The sequence below is a fragment of the Marmota flaviventris genome, chromosome 1 (assembly GCF_047511675.1).
Source record: "Marmota flaviventris isolate mMarFla1 chromosome 1, mMarFla1.hap1, whole genome shotgun sequence".
NCBI classification, from domain to species: Eukaryota; Metazoa; Chordata; class Mammalia; order Rodentia; family Sciuridae; genus Marmota; species Marmota flaviventris.
Genome location: NC_092498.1, coordinates 122,326,637 through 122,335,825, shown reverse-complemented (window position 1 = coordinate 122,335,825; position 9,189 = coordinate 122,326,637). Strand labels below are relative to the sequence as shown.

The window sequence follows — 9,189 nt, the reverse complement described above, 5'->3', positions numbered from 1 at the left end:
GCTCCCTGTTCTGTCATTCTGAGCTCCCTCCTGAAGCATTTTTTGTATGGTTTACCCAGTGGCCCCAAATCCTTCAGGAACTGCCCACATTGACACCTTGGATCAAATTCCTTCAGCACATTTCCTAGGTAGGCTCCTCATGGATCTCAATTCCTACTCATGCCCTCAGCCCTAAGACATTTGCACTGTGTGAGTCTGACCCTCATTGCAGCCCATGCATAGAATGAATTGTCCTTACTTCCATTGCAAAGACTGTTCCTGGACATCTATTGTTCCAGGGGTTGATCTCCCTCTTGGGATTCCCCAGGGCAGATCCAGCCTCCCTTGTGGCTGGTCCTTGCCACACTTTTGCCACTTCCTGCTGATGGAAGAGACTCAGAGATTGAGCATCCCTCTTAACAGGTGAACCCAAAGCACCTACCACCTGTAATTGTGTGTACAAGGAGTCCACACTCACTCTAGAACAGTTGCCCCTACCAATTCCTGACCAGAACAACAGAGAAGTGGCATCTGAGGTACACAAGCAAGTGAGGCAGGTAGAGTTCCTTTCACCCAGTCCAGGGTAACATTCCCACCCTGGTGCTTTGCTTTCTTTAGGGAAAGAAATGACCAGACTCCTGTATATCTCCTGCCAGGCTTCTCCTTGGCAACATGAACAGCAGCTGGGTTGGGGAAGCACAGGTGTTTCTGCACTAAAGCTCTGTATGGCTCTTAATTCATGATCACCATTGTAATCATCATCATAATAATAATCATCATCATCTATATAACTAACATTTTCATTTCTTTCTACATCTCAATTCTGGCCCTACATTTCTACATTAGCTTTGGGTGCCCTTTTGATAAATCCAGACTCCCTGCTTCTTCAGACATAGAGATGCCTGTTCCCACAATGGAGAAAGCGCACTTTCCTTCGGATTCCCACAGAGAGAACCCATACAGCTGGGCCACAGTATCTCCTCACGCTGCAATATGAGCTGGTTGCTAAGGGCCTCAACTGTGGCCCAGAGCAGGAGCCAGCACAGAGATGGCTTCTGGGTTAGGAACCTCCAGTGGCCAGGGGTCACCACCACCCATTCATCATCTCTGGCACTGGAGCCCAGGTGGAGGGAGGAATGAACTGCAGAACCTGGAATAAGGTCAGGGAAATGATAATCTCAGATTACCTGATGCATTTGATGAAGGACAAGCAGCTCTTGAGCAGCCTGTCCAAATTTTGCAGGATCTTCACCACCTCCAGCAGCTGCTGGAGGAAGAAATTAGCAGAGTACAGAAAGACATGTACAATGACACATTAAATGGCAGTCAAGAGAAAAGGAGGGCAGAATTGCCTGATGCTGTGGGACCTCTAGTTCAATTACAAGAAAATTGTATGTACCTATAAAAGAATACCCAGATTTTAATTTTGTTGGGAGGATCTTTGGATCCAGAGGACTTACAGCTAACAGGTTGAAGCAGAAACTGGATGTAAAATAATGGCCTGATGCAAAGGCTCAATGAGAAAAAGAAGGAGAAAATAGAGCAAACCCAATTGGGAGCATCTAACTGAACATTTACATGTACTAATCACTGTGGAAGATGCTCAGAACAGAGCAGAAATAAAACTGAAGAGGGCAGTTGAAGAAGTGGAGAAACTACTGGTACCTGCAGCAGAAGGGGAAAACAGCCTCAAGAAGATGCAGCTGATGGAGCTTCTGATTCTGAATGACACCTGAAGAGATTCCAACATTAAATCACCAGCCCTTGCCTTTTCTCTTTTGTCAACAGCCCAGGCTGCTCCTTGGATCATAACTGGGCCTATGCCTGTCCTTCCACCACCTTCCCTCAGTACTCCTACCCAGCTGGCCCTACCATAATGTCTTCGATCAGACAAATACAGACCACTGTTATGCCAAATGGAACTTCTCACAAAACTGCTGCAGTAGTCCCCCCAGGGCCTGAGGCTGGGTTAGTCTACATGCCCTACAAATACCTTTACATGATAGCACCAGCTACTTCAATCCTTGACTACCCAATTGAACCCAGTGGTTTATTAAGTGTAGTGGCTACTGAAGTTTAAAGGTACAAAATGTGTGTCCATCCTTACAAAAAGATTGTGACTGGAGGCTGAGCTGCCATTGGCAACTAACCTACGAACTTCTGATCTCTGAACTCTTCACCCAGTCATGACCTGACCATGCCTGCCTGCTGATCAACTAATTTGTAATCACCTTTGCTTGTCTGTGGTCAGTACGGAGAGCTGAGGCACTTGTCCATTTGTCTTACCACCTAACTGAACAAAAGGCAAAGAAATTGTTGTCCTCCAGCACAGCTTCCCCTCTCCCATGTGGATGAAAGTGGTTCTAGAAACTGCATTGAATAGTAATAAAGTATTAAGGCCCAAATCATCCCACAGCACTGATCTGTGGGAGACTAACCTCGCAGGTGACTGAGTTAACTCCCCTGCTGGGCGATGTGGCATCAGGCACCCGCTGCTAGACTGCCCCACCCTTCTAGGGTTCCAGTGACTGTGTCTTGTACCTGGGCGTGTCTTCCTACAGCCCCATAGAGCTATGCTCATCTGTTCCTTTGTAATATTACCCCTTGCCCTGTTTGGGATAGAATGTTCCATGGAAGTGCCTTGTGTGCGCCTTGCCTTTTCTCTTTTGTGGAGATCAAGAAAATAGACTCAGCCCCCTGAAACCTGACCTTTTGCCCCATTTGAATAGCTTCTCCTCAATAAAAAGGGTCAGCACGTGTGGGCTCTTTCTCTCTCTCTTTCTGCAGACCCTTAAGGTCAGAGGAGCCGTCACAGCAACCCCAAAGAAAAAGGTATTTCTGTCTCTTGTGTGGTTATTTCGTGCAGCCCAATTAGCCCAGTTTCCCTGGAGTGACCCCTGAGTGTTTTAGTCAGAAAAGAACCCCGGCACTGATCATCTTCTAATGTCTCACCCCAGGTAAGAAGGCTTCCTTAAGATGAGAGACAGATGGCCCTTAACTACTCAGTGACAGAGGCAATTCGTGTGAGAGACTTCTAGGAACCTTTCCTTCTCATAGCGAAATCAAGCTCTCTCTGAATGAACTGTGTGATGATGCATCATGCATGAACCTTCTTTGGTCAGCTAAGTCATTGGTGAAGTGATTCAAAAAGTATTCCAAATTTGAAATGCTCTTCAGTCACTACAGAAGGTGCAACTTTTTTTTATATTGCCTGCCATATTTGAAGTATTAGCAGATTGTGCCATGAGAGAAAAACCTAAGAAGGAGTTTTGAAAAGCAATGCAAAGAACCAAACAACAACACTGTTTTTAAAATTACAGAACCTTTATTTTATACCTCCTTAATAAAATCTTGAGAACAAGGTACATCCATTATGTGTCACATTACTGACAAACTTTTCTTGTATTTTTTAAAACCTCCCTGTATAGAAAAAATAATTAAGGATATAAAATCTATGCTTGGCTATTTAGTTCTAAAGAAAGTTAAGTGCCCTATTTTCCTTTATGGTCATTTAGTCAAGGTATGGCAAGATCAGTTCCTCTTCAGAATAAAAGCTAATGTCTGTTACTCAGTCAACAAGTATATGAAAGAAGATATGAGGGGGCTAAATGAGTTGAGGCTTTGAATTACATGATATGTGCCACATGACCTTGATGCAAATTTGTCAAATTTGATACTGTAAAAAAAAATTGATAACTGTTCTAATATGTGACTAGTAAATTTTAAAAAACATGTCATCATGGACTACTTTTGGTATTAAAATCATCAGTGTCAACCCAAAGAATTCAGAGATAAAAATTATGTGTGATCAAAACACCAGTTGACAGACAAAATTAGAGTTTTATTCTATTCCTAGAAGGCAGATGCATTGGATTTTTTTTTTTTTTTGTATGGAGATAATAGTATACCTAGCAAAGTTTTTCACGAATATGAACTTTTTGATTTCCATTCTGGAAAACAGTGATCAGCAGGAAACTCAGTTGGCACCTTCATAGTAATCGCTCTATCAGCTTGTCTTACTTGGAACCATTTTCATTTTATTTACTAAGCAATAGACAGTTGTTGTTTTTTGCCAGCTTGTTTTGGATTAATGTGCCACTGCTCTGTCTTTGTGTTAGACATGCTGTTGTTTTGATTTATTTACAATATATGCTGTGCCATTATGATTTTTTAATTTTGTATGGTTAATTGAATAAATTTGTGACACTCAAACACTTGAGATGACAATTAAAAATGATACCAGTATTTGATCCAGCTTCATCTCAAATATGTTAAAACAAATATATAAACATTTTAGATGTTTATCAAAAGTGCTTTATGGGGAAAGTAAATGTATGAAACAATATATGTGTGACATTTATGAGTAATGTTGCTGAATAAATTTTGAAAAATTAGTTGACAAAATATTGGATCAACTGAAAAGCATGGATTTTGAAATCTAAATGCCTTGGTTCTCAGTATAATCATTATTTATTAAATTTATTTTTATTAAAATATGTAGTTTTAAGACAGGTTTTTTCTGACAGTATTCTGTGAGTACATCAGAGTGTTCCTAGTATGTTACCATAGAGATGATGTGTATTTTTTGTCTAGTCTTTATTATCTTAGTGTAGTTATCATGCTCTAAATGTACCATAACCAACCTATTGCCTATGAGAAACATATAAGACAATGTATTTACAGCCATTGTTACAAATTTATAATGTATATTTCTATCTTGTTTTATGTGTATGTTATATAATATTCAAAAAGATTTTTTTTCTTGATTGAGATACAAATGATACAAAAAGATACAAAATGCAAAATGACAGTTTTGATAAGTGAAAATTGCCATTTTTTTGCAGTACATTATTACTTGGATGTCTTGTCTTGGGATTTAGTTAACTAATTAATGAGTAAATTAACTAGATAGTTTTGGTCTTCAGTTGGGATTTTACATAGCTTGCAACTTAATTCTTTGTTTCTTTGCTGTTTTATTAACCCATTATTTTAATAAATGTTATAATACCAACCTAAATAAAACAAAAAAGGAAAATTAGGGGTATGGGGGAGAGGAGTGATAGTGATGGGAGATTACTAGGGTAACTGCTTTGTAATTCTTTAAGATCTACCTCTATTTAGTGTGTTTTTTCTATGATGTATTTTATTTATAGAATGGGTTTAAAAAGCAACTGTTACCAAGTAAATATAATTTAATATAAAAATGTACCATTAAATACTAACATTAAAATTATTTAACAAAATAAATCTTAATCTGTATAGTTCTATACAATATAGACTATTATCCCTGTAGAACAGAAAAACTGCAAGCCAACTCCTGAGCCATGTCCTTCTGGCTGACTCCAGCTACTCTTACTGCAAGCTCCACCTCTTCTGAGCCCCAGGAACAAAGATGGCAGTGGTTCTCCCAGGTATGCTTATAGCAATCTGTAACACAGAATCAGGTGAGGAGTCACTTGGAACAAGTTGTTGGCCACAGAGAGTGGCCAGGACCACAATTTTCCCCAGGTTATGTAATATGACAGTGCTCCCCTCGGAAATTGTCAGGGAGCACTGAGCCTGGAATGCTGCCCTCAGCTAAGAGTGTTGTCTGTGGGCAGAGAGTGTCTATGAATGTCCTCAGAAGCAAATTCCCATGGATATTCACCTTCAGAACCTTCTGAGGCTGCTTCCCTAGAGAGTGAATATGATGCAATGGGAAGGGTTCGCTAGGAGATTTGGGTGTAAAGGCTGAGTAGCACACATCTGGGACCCTGAGGAGCAGCACCTGTGATGACACAGGGTGGAGCAAAGACCCTGCTCCTCTAGCCCTACCCTCTATAGCTCCATCCTCAGACAGCTTCCTGCACTGATTTTAAGCATAATTGTACCTCGCCTTGCATGGCCATGGTCACATGCAATAGGGGCCACTTCAGTGCTCTCTTTGCTTCTGGTAGATTGCATAAAGCGCAACAAAGAAAGTTAAGGAAGCAATGGAGAATATGTGCACTTATTTGATTTCTGCTCTCCCTCCCATTCTCTCCATACTCACATTTCCTCTTCCTGTCCTTCTTGTTGCCTTGAGCCCGGGGACAGGATTCCTACTGGGAGAATTGTTTTCTAATTATATAATCTTGACATAAGATAGGAAGGGTACATTCCTGCATGCTTAGAGCCAGCAAGGGCAGGAGAAACCAGTTGTGCAGTGGTTTCTAGAGCAGAGCCAGGCTTTTTTGTAATCCCATGCATCAAGAAAGAATGCAGTTTTTCTGAGGCCCCAATCTAACTCAATGCATGGCCATGCAGGTCTCCTCAGCATGATTCAGTGGTGCAGCCTGATGTCAGAAACCAGGGCAAGACTAAGAAAGTTGGTGTGAGAGATTTAACAGACATAGAAGTCCAAGGACCTAAAATATCTTGATAAAAAATCACCTTTAGAAAAGTCACAAAAAGTGGGAATGAAGAAATATGGAAAAGCTACAAATAGGAAATAAATTACTTACAGATTTCTGGTCATATTATCCTGTTATCCTCCTCAGGATCTGCTACATTGCCTAGTGCATGGACAAGAGCAGTGATGATGATAATATGGCCTTGGAAAAAGGAAAGGCAGAGTTAAAGTCAAGGTGAGAACTTGAGTTGCTGTTGCTCCTTATGTTCTATAGCCCAAAGCCATAACTCTTAATTCTTCCAATTGTTTGCACTCCTGTCTCCTGGCTCCGCCACCTCACCTCTGCAATGAAGAAGAAATCTAGAATCCTAAGAGCTCTCTTTCAGCTCACATTCTACCACTGTTCTCAGTAGGGATGTCTGTGTCATCCTGCTTCTCCATACAAGAGGCAGCCACAGTCTCCCTGATTTTCTGGACATAGGCCTCTTAAATACAAGCAAATTCAGATTTTCCTCCTAGTCCCAGGGCTTGGAAATTAGATCAGGACTGGAGGTAAGAAACATGTTCAAGGATGAACTTCTCCCCATTCTATTTCAGTAGAACCCAGAGGCCTGTCCAGGGAGTACCGAGAAAACTTTCTTTAAGTACCCCAAATTTGGAAGTGTCTTTTAATCCAGTAGTATACAGTAAATAGAGAAATTGCTGCTATAAGAACAGAATATGCAGAGGAGAATTTTGACTCCTTACACACTGCTTAGCACAAGTGAGAATTTTGACACCAGGTTTGCAAACTACCACTTAGAAAGTGTGTCACACTAGATTCCTTCCATTGTGGATCAAACCCAAAGCCCATATCTAAATTCTTTCATGTACAATTCCTAAAAAAATGTCCAATAATAAATGCCAAGCTCTTTGATTCTTACGAGAGCCAAATTCAGGACAGAGTGGGTCTTACAGGGAACATTATTTGTAATTGGCAAAGCAAAACAATGTCTTATGAACAGGATGCTCAAAGTCAATAGGTCTACTATCTCTTATTCCTAGAGAGAAATACATATTTTCCATTTATTTCTCATTTTCCACATAAGTAGGTAGGCCTAACTCCTACCAGGAAACCTTTCCCTTTGGGTCTTACCATAAGGGCTATTCCTACCCACAGGCTCTTCATTCTCACTGCTCGAGTCCCATGCTCGGCTATACATCCCACCTTTAGAGACACAAACATCAGCAACAGAGTTAATTAAGATCTCTCATGCTTTCTTCTACACATTATGGGTGCTAGAGTTGAATGTTATTTTGTTCCCCCACAGGATTGCGTGATTGAGGCTTGGTTCTCAATGTGTCCATAATGAGAGTTATGAAACCTGTAAGAGGAAGGGTCTGGTTGAAGGTGAGGAGGCCATTTGAGGGCATAAACCCTGGAAACAAGAATATAGTTTCTCATACCCTTGTCAAATGCTGGTTATATAAGAAGAACAAACATGACATCTGATCCATGCTGGCTTCCTGTCTCCCCATCTGATATCTCCCTCCTGTACCTGCATCCATGCTGACACCACCAATCATGTGATGCAGTTAAGCTGGACTTCACCAAAGCCAAGCTGATGCCAGTGCTAGGCTCTTGAATCTCAAGAACTGTAAGCTAAACACATCTGTATAAATTATTCAGTCTCAAGTGTTTCTTTAATAGCAAGAAAAACATAGGAATATTAATATTAATAATCAGGATCACCCTGGTCTCTGTTCACTTCTCAGACCCTCTCTGTGCTCTGTGTTCTCAGAGTCCTTCAACAAGATGCTGAAAACAATTGCAAACTTTCAAGTGAAAGAATGAAGCTGAAGGAGTCAAATTTCAAATTCTTACTTCCAATGACACATTATCACTGTCTTCTTAAAACAGATCAAACTGACATCCAAACTGATGCAAAAGGTTTGAGGCATATGAATTCATGGAACAGACTCTGTGCCAGAATCAAAGAAGCTACCCACAAGAGAATAGGAATGTTCTTTGTATTATGCATGTAGTCTACTGGGCACTTGAAATGTGGAACTGGGATGAGGCTCTTAATTTTTTATATTAAAGTTTCAATAGTATTAAATATAAACAGCACACTGATGTAGTGATAGTCATTTTGAATGGCAAAGACTTGGAGTTCAAAGATGAGGAAGACATGACCTTCCTTCCCCTGGGTTTCACTGCAGACGATTTTCCTAACCTCACTATTCACTTGTAAGTATACTGTGGACTCATGCAAAAGGGCCAGGAATCCTCTGAGGGCCTGAGAACACTACATCAATGAAGTCAACATTAAGATCCAGATAGTTTCCAGCAAGGTCTGGCACATCCCACCTAGAACTACTGAGAAATATGGGTGCAGAGCTTGGACACAATTTTATCTTCTTAGCTTCCCTGCGGATTCTGGCTGATCCTGGTCAGATCCCAGGTGGATACCTAGCTCAGTGTGGAGCCCCACAGGCTGGACAAGTGAGATCTTAGCACAGAGTGGCATTCATCAAATTCTGATGAGGAATAAGATGAAGACATCCTGCCTAGGGCTGAGCTCAGGGATGAGAAGAAATGATCAGGACAGTGATTCCACCCTCACAATGACCAGTCAGTTTCAATATCCATGTACGATTGGAAGGATCTAGATAGGTCTTCACATATCAGAGACACTGTCAAAGTGATATCCTCCAGGCTCTACAGGGAGCAGCAAGGACCTAAACTGTGGGATCAGGTACCATTGCTGTGTGAGCTTATCCTTCACTGGAGCCCATACCCCTGCTCTGTAACTATATGTGCTGCAGCTACACTGGTCAGGTCTCATGAAAATCCCTCC

At 41.1% G+C, this 9,189-nt stretch overlaps 1 pseudogene; it reads left to right on the top strand.

Annotated features, from left to right (window-relative positions):
* The first annotated feature begins 1,148 nt into the window (after positions 1–1,148).
* LOC114082814 (KH domain-containing RNA-binding protein QKI pseudogene) lies at positions 1,149–2,110 on the top strand (annotated as a pseudogene).
* Positions 2,111–9,189: the final 7,079 nt, after the last annotated feature.